Raw genomic sequence first — 19406 nt, 5'->3', positions numbered from 1 at the left:
TCTCTTTGCACAAGGCTCTCGTGTGGTGTGAAGGTGGTCAGTAACTGGCCCAACTCAGAATGTCCAGCAGACACACAACAGCTCATTATCTGCAGGGCTCAGAACTCACATGATTGAAGGTTAGACCTTGGGGAAACACGTAATAGTGTGCATCTTTGAAAATGCAGTTTGACTGTCAGCCAGGTATTGCCAGCAGGACTAATACAGCTCTGGTAAAAGTGCTGAGCTTTCTCACTGTTGCTGCTGCTGCTGCATTCGGAGAAATGGTACTGCAGCAATTAGGGTGACAGGGTTACCGCTTGGGCCGTTGGAGTTCAGCGTTCGATTCCAGCATCCTCCGTACGTTCTCCCCATGAGTGCATGGTTTCCTCCAGGTGCTCCGGTTTCCTCCCACAGACCAGTTGGTAGGTTAATTGGTCATTGTAAATTGCCCTGTGATAAGGCTCGGGTTAAGTAGGTGGGTCTCAGGCTGTGAGACTAATGAATACTCTGCTACACTGAGGTCTCGTCACTAAGGCAGCAAGCTGTTCACAGTTTACCTGTGTTGTGTACTGCATGCATTTTGAATGATATTTTATGAACTTATTTGTGGTAATATTTGGTTTTATGTACTGTGTGTGATATATATGCACCGTGGTCTGGAGGGTCGCTGTTTCATTTGGTTGTATATATGTACAGTCAGACGACAATAAGCTTAAACTGGAACAGATAGGGTGACTCTGCATGGCCTTTCCCCAGGGCGGGGGAATCAAGTGCTAGTGGACATAGGTTTAAGGTGAGAGGTGGAAATCTGAGGGGGAAATTTTTTACAGGGAATAACGTTCACAAAATGCTGGAGGAGCTCAGCAGGTCAGACTTCGTCTGTGGAAATGAATACGCCGTCGACGTTTCAGGCCGAGACCTCTTCGTCAGGACTGGTGTAGGGTCTCAGTCCGATACCTCAACCTCAGCCTGAAACATCTGACCATGTCTTCCTCTCCATAGATGCTGCCTGACTGACTGAGTTCCTCCAGCACATTGAGTTTGGATTTCCAGCATCGTGAGCTTACACAGGTGGTGTGGTTTTGAAATGTGGTTGAGGCAGGTAACATATCAACTTTTAAAAGTCACTTGGACAGGTACATGGATAGGAGAAGTTCTGGGCCAAACCCGGGCTTGGAAGTGTCCCTCAGTCGGCAGGGACCGGTCAGATCAAAGGCCTTGATTCCGTCCTGCATGACATCTCTGATTCTAAGACCCCGTGTGACCTGAGCTCTGTTAGCACAACTTTCCGTTTCCCCCCATGAAACATTAGCGCTGTTTCTGTCTCCAGAGCCGCTGCTTGTCCTGCAGAGTTTCCGGCCTTTGTTCCAGGTTTTCAGCATCCTGGGGTCTCTGGGTCAAGGTGCTCCAATAAGTTTCCTTAGGATGTTGTTCCATGTTAGATCTTCAAAGTCAAAGTAAATTTATGTATACATTGGTGACTTTATACACTTCAGACACTTCAAGGTTTGAAGGGATGCTCTTCTGCACACCACTGCTGTACACGTGGTTATTTGAGTTACTGTCATCTTCCTGTCAGCTTGAACCCAGCTGACCATTCCCCTCTGACCTCTCTCATTAACAAGGCATTTTCACCCACAGAACTGACACTCACTGGATTTTTTTTGTGTGTTTTTCGCTCTTCTGCACACTACCACTGTAACGTGTGGTTATGAGAGTTACTGTCACCGTCCTGTCAGCTCGAACCAGTCTGGCCATTCTCCTCTGCCCTCTCTCATTAACAAGGCTCACTGGATTTTTGCTTCTGTTTTTCACCCTGTAAACTCTAGTGACTATTGTGTGTGAAAATCCCAGGAGATCAGCAGTTTCTGAGATACTCAAACCACCCCATCTGGCACCAACAATCATTCTACAGTCAAAGTCACTTAGATCACATTTCTTCCCCATGCTGATGTTTGGTCTGAACAACAACTGAACCTCTTCATTACGTCTGCCTGCTTTTATTCATTGAGTTGCTGCCACAGGATTGGCTGATTAGATAATTGCATTGACGAGCAGGTGTATGTACAAAAGTGTAAGTATGCAAAAAGAGAGCAAAATAGTGAGGGAATATTCATGTGGTAGAGGCAGATAGAATGGAGACGAGGAGGATAATCAGTTTTATACAAATGGTGAGGTAATATTCATGTGGTGGAGGCAGATAGAATGGAGATGAGGAGGATAATCAATTTTATTGAACAGGGTTGAGAGAGATAATAATTCAGCAATGATGGAATGACGGAGCAGACTCGATGGGCCGAATGGTGCAATTCTGCTCCTTTGTCTTATAAAATATTTGTTTTGCTGCACAAAGACATGGAGGTGTGCAGGATTATTACAGCACTGCTCTCGATTTAATTATGCGAATCACTCCCACTCTCTATTGCTGCAAAAGCCGGCCAGTATTTGATCTGGTCTGTGCACGAGGGGCAGTCAGGACATTCACCTGTCTGAGCGGTTTCAGGAGTTACACGCAGAGAATGCTGGTGAGTAAGAATGAAGGAAACGGCTCAGAGCGAGCACGTGAACGAAGGTGACTCAACATACAGGGGCTGCAATGGAGAACCCGGACAGAGGGTCCTGAAAGTGTCTACACGGTGTGTTAGGGTGGGAGAACTCGGACAAAACGGCATTGCATGTTCTGGAAAATCTGAAGTTCCAAGTTCCAAGTAAATTTATTATTAATACGTCACCAGATACTACTCTGGGATTCATTTTCTTGCAGACATTCACAGTAGAACAAAGAAATACAATAGAATCAATGAAAAACTGCATAAAGACTGACAATCAGTGTGCAAAAGAAGACACTAATAATAATACAATAATACAATTGTGCAAATACAATAATAATAATAATAGTAATATGAAGAGGGTATAGATTGTCCCAATAGTAATATCTACAACTGGTATCATTCCAAAGTTATTACACAATAGCTTTAAACAATTCGGCTTTCACAGTAATATCTATGTAAATCTTCAGAAAGCCACGATACTAAAGAACACTAGGATACTCTGGAAGTTCCTAGCAATTGACAAATTAACATGCTTGGTTATGGTTATACCTCAGGTTTTACCAGCTTGAGCTGAGAAAAATAATTTTTAATTTATTATTATTAATAATAATAATAAACAAACAAATAAATGAATAATTAAACAAACAAACAGATAATACTGAGAACATGAGATGAAGAGTCCTTGAAGGTGAGTCCATAGGCTGTGGGAACGGTTCAGTGATGGGGCGAGTGAAGTTACATCATCCCATTGGGTTCAGGAGCCTGCTGGTTGAGGCAATAACTGTTCCTGAACCTGGTGCTGAGTCCTGGGGCTCCTGTGCCTTCTTCCTGATGAACCAGCAGCATTGTGACACTTGCAGGCTGCCCCCAGCACATCCTTGCACTGAGATGGCCATTGATACAAATGACACATTTCACTGTGCGTCTCGATGTGAGTTAGGGCAACCATGGATATTGTGTAGTAGCTATCAGATACAAGTCAGGACAGTACGATACGGCAAGCGAGCTGTTGTCATTGTAGCAAGCTCCCTCTATTCACACAGCTGATGAATCCAAAGGGACAGCAGAGACCGGTACATTGGTACCAGCAGCATCGCAGGAGTTGCCAGTCAGCGTTGAACGCAACGTCGGACTGCCTCAGGGACTCCTGCTCCAGATTTTTCCTCAGCGTTTCCTCCTGAAGCCGTCCTCATGAGCGGGTATAGACACGAGGCAGCTGAGGTTTGAGATCAGAGTTTTCCTTCTCCTTGATGAGCTGCCAGCCATGGCTGATGAGCCCCATCTGCCGAAGAGCCTGGTCTTAAGGTGCCAGTAACCCACCTTTACCCCTTCCCCTGTCAGTAGAAATGGTTCAGCCGGGCTTAGTAGCTAAAGCACACGTGAAGGCCCGGATCTGGACTTGGCTGTTCAATAGGTTCAATACGTACATTTAATGTCAGAGAAATGTATAAAATACCCATCCTCGAATTCCTTTTCTTCGTAAACATCCACGAAAACAGAGGAGTGCCCCAAAGAATGAACGACAGTTAAACGTTAGAACCCCAAAGCCCCCCCAGCTCCCCCCTCCCACACATAAGCAGCAGCAAAGTGACGACCTCCCCACCCCCACCAGCAAAAAAAACATCGGCACCCCCCACCAAGCACTCAAGCGTGAGCAAAGCATCAATAAAGGCACAGACTTGCAGTAGCGCAAACACTGCTCGTTCACCCGGTAATTCGACATACCACAGGCTCTCTCTCTCTCCGTAACAAGGGAAAAAGAGATGCTTCACAGCGAGAGGGGAGACATAACAAACAACTCACTGATTTATGATGTTAAACGTCCATTGTGTCGCTTTTTCCGAGTCCTGCTCGCGGAGAATCGGCCCTGGAAAGGCACAGCTCTCTAGACCTCAGCAGCTAACCCGCTGCTCCCGATGTTCCGTGTTCTCCCGCAGTGTCTCAGTCAGGGGCACCGACCGTAATCCGCCTGCCTCCAGAGCCAGGAAAGGCCACTCTTCCAGGCCGCATCCTTGGGATATCAAGAATCCCAAGGTCGTGAGGCCCTGAGAGCGGGTCCCATCCCGCAAAGAACCGAAGTCGAGAGTAACTATGGCTATTTGAGTGGTACGCCTTTGGGAGCATGTAATAGGCAGTAGGAGCCTGACTCACTCTCACCCCCGGCTATGACAATCTTAAGGAACCATCTTGAAGTACATGTGACAAATAAAACTAATCTTTAATGTCTTTATGTGGGTGATGGAGTGGAGATGGCTCTACCAAAGGAAGTGTAAGGCACTCCTTCCTTCCGCTAGCCTGCAGGTCACCCTTGGGCAAGGTGTAGCCCCTGCCTAGAACCCCACCCCCCAATCAGGGTCATGTGAAGCCATGGCGGACGGTCATATGAGCAGCCGGTGCACATCACAAGTCCTGGTCATGTGACCATGGACTCCAGGCAGACAATCTCCGAAGAGTATTGATTATGGTCCAGACTTTGCCAAGAACAATCATGGTCACGGAAAGACCGTGAGCACCCATGTCATTTTACATGGCACATAGCGATGATGAATTTCTTTATGCTGGGGTATTTATTTCCAACTCTTTGCAATAATATCTTCTGTAATTATTGTTAGATTGCACTCGGATATAGCTCTATCTATGCCATTAATACACCCACCTTGTTACAAATGCATTTAGATAAAAAGCCTTCAGTTTTAGAGCATAGAACATAGAACAGTACAGCACAGCACAAGAATACTATTGTGTGGTAAACCAGCTAAAAAGTAAGTCAAAAAAACCCAAATACTAATCCCTCCTGCCTACACCATGTCCATATCCCTCTATCTCCCTCACATCCACGTGCCTATCCAAACATCTCTTAAAAGCCTCGAATGTATTTGCCTCTACCACCATGCCAGGCAGAGCATTCCAGGCATCCGCCACTCTCTGAGTAAAAAACTTACCCCTCACATCCCCCTTGAACTTACCCCCTCTCACCTTCACTGCATGCCCTCTGGTATTAGAGATTTCTACCCTGGGAAACAGATACTCCCTGTCTACTCTATCTATGCCTCTCATAATCTTATAAACCTTTGTCAGATCTCCCCTTGGCCTCTGGCAGTCTGGAGAAAACAACTCAAGTTTATCCTGGTAAACCTCTTCTGCATCTTCTCCAAAGTCCTCCTGTAGTGGGCGAACCTTTTACCATTTTTCTTGCTCTGTTTGCAATGAGAAGTGTACATTTGTGTTTGTAATTTTTAGTCTTCTGTTGCAATGTGATTTTTAATGTTTTTTTACATTTTTTAAATTATCCTTTGTCTGAATCTTGGCCATAACTTTACTTGGATTTAAACTTTAACCACAGCCATAGAACGTAGTGGCGTGACATGGTAGCATAGGGGTTAGTGCGACACTGGTACATCAGAGTTCAGTTCCACCAGTTTGTATGTTCTCCCATGACTGCGTGGGTTTCCTCCGGGGGCTCCAGTTTCCTCCCACAGTCCAAGGACGTACCGGTTAGTAGGTTCATTGGCCATAGTAAATTGTCCTGTGATTGGGCTAGGGTTAAATTGGTGGTCACTGGGTGGTGCTGCTCATTGGGCCAGAGGGCCTGTTCTGCACTGTATCTCTAAATAAATAGATAATATTAAAATAAATACAGCCTTTGTCGTTCGATTCACAAGGACACTGGTCCCAGTGTGATTCAAGTGCACCCTCTCCCACACGGCCCACAATAACAGAGTGAAGAATAAAGTGTCACAGTTACAGAGAGAGGGCAGTGCAGGCAGACTATAAGATGCAAGGCCATAATGAGGTAGATTGAGAGAGATCAAGAGTCCAACTTAGTCTAAGAGGGAACCGTTCTATATTCTTAAAATGGGGATGGAAGCCATACTTGGGCCTGGTGGGACGTGCTTTCACTGATAACAGTGGGGTAGAAGCTGTCCTTGGGCCTGGTGGGACGTGCTTTCACTGATAACAGTGGGGTAGAAGCTGTCCTTGAGCCTGGTGGGACGTGCTTTCACTGATAACAGTGGGGTAGAAGCTGTCCTTGAGCCTGGTGGGACGTGCTTTCACTGATAACAGTGGGGTAGAAACTGTCCTTGGGCCTGGCGGGACGTGCTTTCACTGATAACAGTGAGGTAGAAGCTGTCCTTGGGCCTGGTGGGACATGCTTTCAGGCTTTTGTATCTTCTGCCCGATGGGAGAGGGGAGAGGAGAGAATGTCTGGGGTGGGTGTGGTCTTTGATTATGTTGGCTGCTTCTTGTGGTCATCTGAAGAGGATTCTTTCTAATGGTACGTTGATAAAAAATTGGGTAGGGTCTACATAGACATGTCAATTTTCCTTAGCCTGCTGAGGAGGTAGAGACATTGGTGAGCGTTCTTGGCTGTGGTGTCTATGTGATTAGACCAGGACAGACCATTGGTTATATTCCCTCTGAGGAACCTGAAGATCTCAATCTTCTCAACGTCAACACCAGTGATGTGCACAGGAGTGTGTGGATCTCCCCTCCCTCTTCCTGAACTCAATGACCAGCCCTTTTGTTCTGTTGACAGTGTGTGAAAGGTTGTTGTCATGACAACGTGTCACTAAGTTGGACATGTGTATTTCATTGTGTGGATGATCTGTAGGAGGTGAAAAGTTCAAAGTTCAGTGTATATTATTGAACTACATGTACAGTAGTACACCGTATGTCACAGCAACCACCTAGCCAGCCACAGGAAAAGCTGCATTCCAGAGAGCACAAACACTCTGCAACACCAGTGAGGAGAAGCGCTTGTTCAAAGTACTTCAGAACAACGGTTACACAAAGAATTTCATCAGGAGATGCTTCCTAAGGAGAAAAGTCACACCAGACCTTACACAATGTGCAATGAAATGTGTGACTTTGCCCTAACTCGGAAATGACAGTCTGACTGCTCGAGCCTCGCAATCACTCATGAAGTGGTTCAAGAGCCTGATGATTGAGGATAATAACTGTTCCTGAACCTGGTGGTGTGGGTCCTGAGACTTTCTGATGGCAGCAACGAGAAGAGAGCATGACCTGGGTGGTAGGGGTCTCTGATGATGAATGCTACTTTCCTGCGACAACGCTCCATGTAGATGTACTCACTGGTGGGGAGGTCTTTACCTATGATGACTGGGACACATCCACCAATTTTTGTAGGCATTGGTGTTTCCATACCAGGCCATGATGCAACCAGTCAATATACTCTTCGCCACACCTATAGAAGTTTGCCAAAGTTTTAAATACCACGGCAACTTCGCAAGCTTCTCAGAACCTAGAGGTGCTCCCGCGCTTTCTTCGTAATGGCACTTACGTGCTGGACCCAGGACAAATCCTCTGAAATTATAAAATCAAGGAGTTTAATGTTGCTGACTCTCACCACCTCTGACCCCCGATGAGGACTGGCTTATGGACCTCTGGTTTCCTCCTCCTGAAGTCAATAATCTGCTACTTGGTCTTGGTGATTTTTGTGGTACCACTCAGCCAGATTTTCAATCTCCCTCCTATATGCTGATTCATCACCACCTTTGATTTGGCCAACAACGGCAGTGTCATCGGCAAACTTGAATACGGTGTTGGAACTGTGCTTAGAGATCCAAGTCACTTCTTGGGCAGGTTTTAATACCTTTCATCACCAACCTCACAAAACTCCGAGAGTGATGATAGTTTGGGGGAATCCCCCGTGCTTCACATTCTTAACCTTGTCTTTCTTTTGGCTCTTTTTGAAGTTGGTAGCCTTTTGAAGATGTCCTTCCCACCACGGAGTACATCTACGTGGAGTACTACCACAAGAAAGCAGCTTCAGTCATCAGGGACCCACGCCATGGTCTCTTCTCACTGCTGTCTTTGGGCAGGAGGTACAGGAACCTCAGATCCCACTCCACTAGGTTCGGAAACAGTTGACCCTGCTTTTTCTTCAGTCATGTTTGAAGTCGGCAACAGGAGAAGATTGTGTATTTCCTCATCCACTCAATAACACCCTGCAGACAATCAGCATCTCCCCAGAGAAGGGGGGTGGAAAGTTCTCACAGGTAACACAATGAGGTAGTATCTCTTGATGTGTATTTAGCATTGATCGTCATGGTGCTTTGGGAGTTCAGGGGGGTTGAGTGAGGCAGCACTCACTGAGTAACTTGACAAGGTCATCAGGTTTATTTAGAAGGCACTGGTGAGGCTTCACTTGGAGTATCGTGAGCAGTTTTGGGCTCTTTATTTAAGAAAGGATGCACTGACATTAGAGAGGGTTCAGAGGAAGTTCATAAGAAAGATTCTGGGAATGAAAGGGTTACCATATGAGGACCAATTCATGGGTCTGGGTCTGTACTCACTGGAATTCAGAAGAATGAGGAGGGATCTCATTGAAACCTATTGAATATTTGAAAGGCCTTGATAGAGTAGATGTGGAGAGGAAGTTTCCTATGGTGGAGGAGTCTGGGACCAGAGGACACAGCCTCAGAACAGAGGGATGTCCATTTAGAGGAGAAATTTCTTTAGCCAGAGAGTGGTGAGTCAGTGGAGTTTGTTGCCACAGTGGCTGTGGAGGCCAAGTCTTTATGTATATTTAATGGAGAGTTTGATAGATGCTTGATTAGTCAGGGAGTGAAGCAATATGGGGAGAAGGCAGGAGAATGGGGTTGAGAGGGATAATAAGTCAGCCATGATGGAATGGCAGAACAGGCTAAGTGAGCTGAATAGCCTCATTCTGCTCCTATGTCTTATGGTCTTATTGCCTTATATAGGTTTGGAATTAGTCCATTCAGTCCGTCAATTCTGCTTTGACACTCAATCATGACTGATTTCATCCCAGCTGCTCCCTGTAACCCTTTACCCCAATCACAAGCCTAGCAATCTCTGTCTGCCGGAATGTGTTTTCAGTGTAATCAGTCCTTTTCTATCCAAGTACTTATAAATCCAGTCCCTTAGAATGCCTTCAATAACCTTCACACTACTGATGGCATGCTCACCGGCCTAGAAATTCCTGGCTTATACTTGGAGCCTTTCTTAAACGATGGAACAACATTAGCTGTGCTCTGATCCTCTGGTACCTCACTGTCGATAAGGATTTTAAAAATACCTCTGCCAGGTCATTTCTGCATTTGCCTCACACGGGGTGCAAGGGAACACATTGTCAGGCTATGGGGATTTATACACCCTAATTTGCCTTAAGACAGCAAACACCTCCTCCCCTGTAACCTGGATACGGTCAATGACTTCACTGGCTCTGCCTCACTTCTGTGGATCCTCCGAGCAAATACGGATGCAAAAATCCATTGCCCCCATCTCTTTCGACTCCATGCATGGATGACCACTCTGATCTTCCAGAGGACCAATTCTGACCCTTGTTATTTTTTTGCTCAATATATCTGTAGAAGCCCTTGTCTGGTTACATTCCGGACTGACCTGGGAAGATAAGTTTAGTTCCTCTGCGTCACTCCAGAACACAAATGCAAATAATTAAACAAATTAGTAACCTGAAACCAAGTGTAGTGTTGTAAGAGTCCAACAGATGAACTCGGGAGCTACAAGATGCTGCCTGGGTAAGAGGATATGAAATGCAAAGAGAGGCTGCACAAACTTGGGTAATTTTTTCTGGAGTGCTGGAGGCTGAGGGGAGACGTGATAGAAGTTTACAAAATTAGGAGAAGGATGGAAAGGGTAGACCTTTATCCCAGCATGGGATTGTCACACACTCAGTAGCCACTTTATCAGCTACACCTGTACACTTGCTCATTAATGAAAATATCTAATCAGCCAATCATGTAGCAGAAACACAACACGTAAAAAGCAGGCAGACATGGTTCAAACCGAGCATCAGGAATTGGGAAGAAATGTGATCTAAGTGACCTTGACCATAGAATGATTGTTGGTGCCAGATGGGGTGGTCTGAGTACCTCAGAGAATTCTGGGATTTTGATGCACAACAGACCATAGAGTTTACAGAGAATAGTGCAGAAAACAAAAAAAAACATCCAGTGGCGGCAGTTCTGTGGGCAAAAATGCCTCATTATTGAGAGAGACCAGAGAATGGCCAGACTGGTGCAAGCTGACAGGATGTTTAATAATCATGTGTTACAATAGTGGTGTGCAGAAGAGCATCTCTGAATACACAACACATTAAGTGTTGAAGTGGATGGGCTACAGAAGCAGAAGACCATGAATGTACACCAGTGGCCACTTTATTAGGTACTGGAGGTAGTAAAGTGGCCACTAAGAGTAGGTGTAAAGGGGGGAATGGTTAAAGGATAGAGCTAAGATCATCACCTCTAGAACGAATGACCAACTTATTGCTCAATTCTCTCTACACTCACGACTGCGTGGCTAGACGCAGCGCAAATACTATCTATAAATTCACAAAAGTCATCGCTGTTGTTGGCAGAATCTCAGATGGTGGCGAGGAGACATACCAGAGTGAGGTAGATCAGCTGGTTGAGTGGTGTCACAACAACAACCTCACAAAGGAATTGATTGTGGGCTTCAGGAAGGGGAAGTCAAGGGAACACGCACCTGTCCTTGTTGAGTGATCAGAGCAGGTGAGCAGTTTCAAGTTCCTGGGCATCAACATCTCAGAGGATCTATCCTGGGACAATGCATCATGAAGAAGGCACGCCAGTGGCTCTACTGCATTAGGAGTTTGAGGATGGTGGAGAGCGTTCTGAGTTGTTTCATTGCCATCCAGTATGGAGGCACAATGCACAGGATCACAAGGGGCTGTCAGCTCCACTATGAGCACAACACACCCCACTATCAAGGATATCTTCAAGAAGTTGTTCCTTAAGAAGGTGGCATCCATCACTAAGGAGCCCTTCTTGAAGACACACCCTCAATGATTCAGGAGCTGCTTCTTCCCTTCCACCATCAAATGGCTGAATGGTCCATGAACCCATGAACAGTACTTCACTATTCTTTTTTATACTATTTATTTATGTTGTAATTTGTATTGTAGTGTAGGCCTCTGTTAGTCTCGATAGACCATGGATTTGCACCTTGGAAAGTTTCCAGGGTGCAAACCTGGGTAAGGTTTTTCTTTATGGAAGACCCGCAGTTGCCCAAGCTGCAAGTCTCCCCTCTCCACGCCACCGATGTTGTCCAAGGGAAGGGCATTAGGTTGTAATTTACAGTTGGCTGGCAGGGTGGAGATGCATCTCTACCAAAGGGGGTGTAAGGTGCTCCTTCCCTCCGCTAACCTGCAGGTCACCCTTGGGCAAGGTGTGGCACCTGCTTAGCCCCCGATCAGGGTCACGTGAAGCCAAGGGAGCAGGTGGTGGATGGTCGTATGAGCAGCCGGTGCAGATCACCAGTCCTGGTTATGTGACCACTGACGTCAGGCAGGCAGTCTCTGAAGAGTATTGATAATGGCTGGGGTCACCCGTCTTGTAAAGACACTGCCCCAAAGAAGGCAATGGCAAACCACATTTGTAGAAAAATTTGCCAAGAACAATTATGGTCACGGAGTGAGAGAGGAAGACCATGATCGTCAATCATGGCACAGAATGATTATGATGAATTTACAGTATTACACTGTACTGCTCCCACAAACAACAAATTTTATGGCATATGTCAGTGATCAGGAACCTGATTCTGACCACGTAGAACATAGGAAAGCTGGTGGAAGCAGTTATGACATTTGACATTTAATCATCGTTTAGACAGACTCATGGACAGACAGGGAATGGAGGGATTGACCATGTACAGGCAGAAGGGATAGGTTAGACTGCCAATGTCGTCTGCATAGACTCCACAGGCAGAAGGGCCTGTTCCTGTGTTATAGGGTCATAATCGTAGAATACTGTACCATAGCACAGAAACGGGCTTCTCGACCCACCCTGTTGTTCTGTTCCGTGCTAGTCTCACACTGCACGGGAAATGGGCCGAGTGATCCACTCTCAGCGAATGCCCCGAGTCAGCGCTCTCAGTACTGAGCAGGCCAGCAGACAGGTTAAGATAAGATTAAAGATTAGCTTTATTTGTCACATATACATCGACACAACCAAACACTCAGTGAAACGTGTCGTTTGTGTCAATGACCAACACGGTGCGAGGATGTATTAGGGTCAGCCCAAAAGTCTCGGTATGCTTCCGGTGCCAGCTTAGCACGCCCACAGCTTACTGACCTGAACTTGTCCATCTTTGGATTGTGGGAAAAAAGCAGAGCACCCAGAGGGAACCCACGTGGGCACAGGGAGGATGTATAAACTCTTATAGACAGTGCTGGGAACTGAACCCCAGTCACTGGTGCTGTAATAGCGTTACACTAACCATTATGCTACCGGGCCACCCTAAGCTCAGGAAAGACTGTATAACGGAGTTGCTTACAGGATAAGGGAGATTACCTGGAGGAGTTGGAAAATTTGAGGGGTGATCTGGCCCCACTGTTTATTCTATCAGCTCCCTACCCTCACAGAGCAAACAGGTTTAGGAGGAGGGCTGATCTTAATGACAGCACGGATGTGCCCGCTGGCAGTTTTCTTCTCTGCGTGGGCTTCTGTTTACACTGCCGAGGAACGCCATGGCAACGGTGGGATCAGTGTTGGTAACTAGGCCAACTTTACTGGAGATCTGAGATGCAGGCAGATTTGACAAACCCATCGTTGTCCCACACACACACACACACACACACACACACACACACACACACACACACACACACACACACACACACACACACACACACACACACACACACACACACACACACACACACACACACACCACCCCCTTTAGAATTTGGCCATTTGCCCCATCAAGATCCAAGATTGTTTAATGTCATTTCCAGTACACAATTGTAAAGGAGAACAAAATAATTGTTACTCTGGATCCGATTCAGCATAAAAGAACACAATAATATATATATGTATGAGATGGCTTATATACATTGATTGTATGTCCATAAAGTGATGCTAGGCTGTACATAAGGTGAGGTGACTGACGGGAATTAACAGAGTAGTGGTGAGTTAGTGGGTGGAGGTGTTGATCAGACTTACTGATTGGAGAAAGTGAGTGAGTCCAGCAAGTCATTCAATCATGGCTGACCTGTTTACAAGCCCCATATTCCCACCTGCTCCCCATTACCATTAATCCCTTTACTTAGATGATTTTATTTAGAGATAAAGTGTGGACCAGGCCTTTCTGGCCCTTGGGCTGTGCTGCCAGCATTTAACCTCTCGACTAATCACAGGACAGTTTACAATGGCCAATCAGCCTGCTAACTGGTATGTTTCTGAGCTGTGGGAGGAAACCAGAGCACCAGGAGGGAACCCACAGATTCCACAGGGAGGGCATACAAACCCCTTACAGAGAGCGCCGGAACTGAAATTTGATCTCTGATGCTCTGAGCTGTAATAATGTTATGCTAACCACTATACTGCTGTTGTGTCCTACTTTTATCAATCTCTGCCTTAAATATACCCAGTGACTTGGCCTCCACAGCCAGCTGTGTCAATAAATTCCAAAGATTCGTTACCTTCTGGCTAAAGAAGTTCCCCTTCATCGTTGTTCTATACAGATGTCCCTCTATTCTGAGGCTGTGCCCTCTGGTCCTAGACACTCCCACGAGTGGATACATCTTCTCCATATCCACTCAATCTAGGCCTTTGAATTTTTGGGAGGTTTCAATGAGAATTCTTCTCAATCTTCCAAATTCCAGTAAGTACAGGCCCAAAGACATGAAACACTCCTCATATGTTAAAACTGGTATATATGTTAATTCCTAGAGTCATTCTTGTAAACCTCCAGGGCCAGCACATCTCTCCCGAGAAACTGGGGCCCAAAATTGCTTACAATATTCTAAATGCAGTCTGATCAGCAGTTGATAAGGTCTCCGAAGTCCCTCTCACCTCTGATTTCTGAATTTGCTTCCTGCTTAGAAAATTGCCGTGCCATTTTTCCTATCCCAAGGCATCCGGTGTGGAGTTAGTGCTGCCCTACCGCCCCTCCCCCCCTCAGGGTCTGGAGTGTGTGTGTGTGTGTGTGTGTGTGTGTGTGTGTGTGTGTGTGTGTGTGTGTGTGTGTGTGTGTGTGTGTGTGTGTGTGTGTATGGGTGTGTGTGTGTGTGTGTGTGTGTGTGTGTGTATTTTGTGTTTTATTGATTGCTGTCGAGCATGTGCGAGGATTAGGGGCTAGTGCACTCCACCGGGGGCAGTGTGGTGATGTGCCCAGGCCGGAGTCTGTGCTCCCAGCTATCTTATATTGCTGTGTGCTGGGTGCTGGGTGTGAGTACTGTGCTTTGCACCTTGGCCCTGGAGCAATGCTGTCTCATGGATATTCACATCCGGTTGAATGACAATTAAACTTGAATTGAATTGAATTCTGAGCCACTTCCTTCCCCATTTTCCCAACCTGTCCAAGTTCTTCTACAGACTTGCTGCTTCCTCAAAACTACCTACCTGTTCCTTCACCTATCTTGGAATTTCACACAGATTTCTATACTAAAAACACACGCACGGCATTGTGACATTGAGGGAGAGGTTGTTTTCTTGACACCACTGCGTCAGGGAGATGACTTCTTCTCTGTAGGCTGCCTCATTAATATTTGAGATTAGGCTAATCAGTGTAGTGTCGTCAGCAAATTTAATTAGCAGATTGAAGCTGTGGGTGGTGACACAGTGATGGGTATACAGAGAGTAGAGGAGGGGGCTTAGTACACAACCCTGAGGGGCACCTGTGTTGAGGGGCAGAGGGGCAGAGGTGAGGAAGCCCACTCTTCAGTTCAATTCAGGGCAGCAATGGCTAATATGAGGGGACATAATTTAAATGTGATTGAAGGAAGTATAGGGGAGATGACAGAGGTAGGTTTGTTACACAGAGTGGGAGGTGTATGTAAAGCCCTGCCAGGGGTGCTGGTAGAGGCAGATACACTGGGGACATTTAGGAGACTGTTAAAGAGGCACATGGATGGTAGAAAAATGGAGGGTTATGTAGGAAGGAAGAGTTCGATTGATTTTAGAGCAGGCTAAATGTTGGCCCAACATTGTGGGCCGAAGGGTTTGTACTGTGCTGTAGTGTTCTGTGTTCTACATCTCCTCCATCACCACCATCCCCAAACCGAGACAGCCCTTCCAGGTGAGGCAGACATTTGGATGAACATGAGGTGGCAAAATCCCATCTGAAGAAGATCAGGGGGTTGGGTAAGTCAAGTGAACCTCTTGCTCAACATCCCCAAAGCATGTTATCGGGCTTCTTCTCCCTCCCTTTCCAGTCCTGATGAAAGGGAGATAACATCCCCAAAACATGTTATCTGGCTTCCTCTCCCTTTCCAGTCCTGATGAAAAGTCTCGGCCTGAAACATCGACTGTTTATTGCCCTCCAGGATGCTGCTTGACCTTGTGCATGTTGCTTGGATTTCCAGAGTTTGCAGAATCTCTTGCATTTGTAATCTGGTGAATTGTTATCTGTGTGATCTTGCACAAATTTTTTTTTACTGGAACATCCCTCCCCACTATCAGCTCAGTCCATCACAGGAACCAGCCTCCCCTCCAAGCTCTCTGTCTCACTGTCTCAGTAAAGCAGAATCAAAGACCCCACCCACCCCAGACATTCTCTCTCCCCCCTCTCCCATCGGGCAGGAAACACAAAAGCCTCAGATCACTCACTACCGGCCTCAAGGACAGATTCTATCCCGCTGTTATCAAATCTAGGCTTATTATATCTGTCATATGTCATGAAATTTGCAGTTTTCAGCAACAGTACAATGCAAAGACATAAAAATTACCATTAGTCACAAAATAAATAAATGGTGTGAAAGTGAGGAAGTGTTCATGGGTTCAATGTCTATTCAGAAATCTGGTGGCAGAGAAAAGAAGCTGTTCCTGAATCGTCGAGTGTGTGTCTTTGGGCTCCTGTACCTCCTTTCTAATGGTAGTTAGTATCAGAATCAGAATCAGATTTATTATCTGAAATTTGTTGTTTTGTATCACTACAGTACAATGAATTAAATATGCTCTAAATTACAATAAGAAAAATATGCTTATAAAAATAAATAAATAGGGCAAAAAGAGAGAAAAAAACGGTGTAGTGTCCGTGGGCTCAATGTCCATTCAGAAATCTGATGGTGGAGGGGAAGAAGAGATTCCCGAAATGTTGGGTGTGGGTCTTCAGTCTCCTGCACCTACCATCTGATGGGAGTGATCAAGGAGGCAACTGTATCCCTCGGTCAGGACTCTCCTTCTGGTGAAACATCTCCACTTCCACCCTGTCGTACCCTCGTATGTGTCTCTGTAATGTTGGGTTAGACGGGTTAATGTTATTTTCTTTGCTATTTAACAATTAACTACCTGCTTGTATTTTACATAACTATGTATATATACATAACTGCTTAGTATGCTTCCTAGTGGTCACAGTATGCACATGCAATTGTTCAGTATGTCTCCTAGTGGTCACAGCTCATTTTCCAAAGCCCTGGAATCTTCTCTTCATATTGCGTTATTGTTATAGGGGCTACCTGGTTGGTCAACTCTTCTCTGTGAATTTGAGTGGAATGTTTCTTATCTACGGGGCGTAGAAAGAGCTGATCAAGCAGTGCCCCAATCTTCTTCTGCTACTAGCCTGTGTTCCTGTTACTGTCTGTTTTCCAATTCTCCTTGTTCTATTAACACTTAACAAAACAACTGTGAAGCAACACGTTTTGTGCCTCTTTTCTGACTTTGGAAAGAACCTTGGATTAAGAACACTAGAATCCCACAGTTAACGTCACCCCTTTCCTGAACCTGACGGACAATGAGAGAAATGTGCGTGCTGAGGGAAGGGAGCATGGAGACAGGTAGCACTGGAATGATGAATGATGGGCTGATTGGCCTCTTTCTGGGCTGTATCATTCTCTGAACTTCCATATATAGACAATGTCCTGTCTGGCTGCACGATTGGGTGATATGGAACCAGGAAGACATCAGACTGCAAGACGCTACAGAGGCAGAGGATAATAAAAACTGCTGAGAGGATTACAAGGGTCTCCCCCCCACCATGTTTGTGTATTTACTGGGACCATTGTAAACCAAGGGCCCAAAGCATTGTTGAGGATCCCTACCACCCATCCCACAATCTCTCTGACCCACCACCGTCAGGAATGAGGTACAGGAGCAACAGGACTGGGACTGCCAGACTGGGTAACAGCTTCTTCCCCCGGGCTGTGAGGCCAGTGAATACCCTGACACCACTGAGGTCTCATCAGTAGGAGAGCGAGCTGTTTACTGTTTACTGTGTGTTTAGTATTTACTGTTTACCTGTGCAGCTCACTACATGCATTTTGAATTATATTTCATTAATTTATTTATGGTAATACTTTGTTTTCTGTGCTGGTGTGATATCTGTATTGTGGGTGCACCGTAGTCTGGAGGAACATTGTTTCATCTGGTTGTATATATGTACAGTCAGATCACAGTCGGTTTGAATTAGAACAACGGATAGTTCACAAGTTTCTTCTGCTGTAATGCTACAGTTACACTGAACAACAAAGATTTTGCTTTCTGAATACCTTTAGGTGTATCTCACGAATTTTGGGCTACTGATCATGAAAATCACCATGAAATTTCCCTATCATGCACCAGTTTTTTAATAAATGTATGTTTATTATTTCAATTCATAATTCAAGTCAATTAAAATGTGGCCTACAATGTAAGCTGGAAAGTTTCCTATCTTGTCCAGGCATGCTTGGGCATGCTTAGGTGGCACGGCTGCATGGCAGGATAGGTTTTAGTAATGATTATTGAGTTCAGGACTGTAAGGATGGAATTTGCTATCACCAGGCACAAACATTTCTATGAAGGATTTTGATATTTGAGACAGATGCTTCCCAGAATAACTGATGCCAAGATTAAGGAAAGCATTTTTGTTGGTCCACAAATCAAACAGGTCATCAATGACAGGCAATCTGAAGAATTTCTAGTGGGACCGGAGAAAATCACTTGGAAGGCATTCAAGGAAGTTTTGAAATTTTTCTCAGCGTCTACAGAGCACCAAACTACATGCAGCTGGTTGGAAGCATGTTTCAAGCACATAAAACCATGAAATGCAACATGTCACTAAAGATTCATTTTCTGCATTCCCATTTAGACTTCTTCCCTGCAAATCTTGGTGCTGTTAGTGACGAGCATGGTGAAAGGTTTCACCAGGACATTGCGGTCATGGAGAAAAGATACCAGGGCAACTGGAATCCATCAATGCTGGTGAATTATTGTTGGACACTTAAGCGAGAAGCCTCAGACACTGAGTACAAATGAAAATTATTAACAAAATATTTTTAACTTAGACATGTTATATTAAACATATTCAGTAAAAGTTAATTTGTTGTTTCTCCAAATTCCTATGTGATACAAGAAGTCAGAAATTATATTTGTGTTCATCGTCAAGCAATCTATCATAAACAAAAACATTCTGAGGGAGCAGCACTTCTGAAAAAATACGTTGTCCAGTGTTATTAGTTATGCCAGAACACAGCTTCAGTGACAAAGGTTCAATTGGGGGTTTGATTCCTGTTGCTGTCTATAAGGAGTTTGCATGTTCTGCCTGTGACACATGGGTTTCCACCTGGTGCTCTGGCGTTGGAGTAGGCTACAGAATTGTTACTTTTCATCCAGTTTCCTGGTGGTTTAACTGTCCTCTGCTGGCTTGTACTTGTATATAATCAATTGTTATTAAGGACCCCCATCACCCAGGACACGCCCTCTTCTCATTGCTACCATCAGGGAGGAGGTACAGGAGCCTGAAGACACACACTCAATGATTCAGGAACAGCTTCTTCCTTTCTAATATCAGATTCCTCACTATTTCTTTTTGCACTATTAATTATTTTGTAATTTATGGTTCCGGTAGCGGAATGGAGATACGACTCTCCCAAGGAAGCATAAGCCCTTTTTTCCCTCTGCTAGCCTGCAGGTCACCTTTGGGCAATGT

At 45.3% G+C, this 19406-nt stretch overlaps 1 long non-coding RNA gene across 1 annotated transcript; it reads left to right on the top strand.

Annotated features, from left to right (window-relative positions):
* Positions 1–10020: 10020 nt before the first annotated feature.
* On the top strand, positions 10021–18796 carry LOC140739560 (uncharacterized). Its single transcript, XR_012101667.1, has 2 exons — positions 10021–10060; positions 18567–18796. It is a non-coding gene; the product is annotated as an uncharacterized lncRNA (long non-coding RNA).
* Positions 18797–19406: the final 610 nt, after the last annotated feature.

The sequence above is a fragment of the Hemitrygon akajei genome, chromosome 15 (genome assembly GCF_048418815.1).
Source record: "Hemitrygon akajei chromosome 15, sHemAka1.3, whole genome shotgun sequence".
NCBI lineage: Eukaryota > Metazoa > Chordata > Chondrichthyes > Myliobatiformes > Dasyatidae > Hemitrygon > Hemitrygon akajei.
The sequence above is the reverse complement of the archived record's forward strand: the minus strand, read 5'-3'. Positions and strand labels throughout refer to the sequence as shown.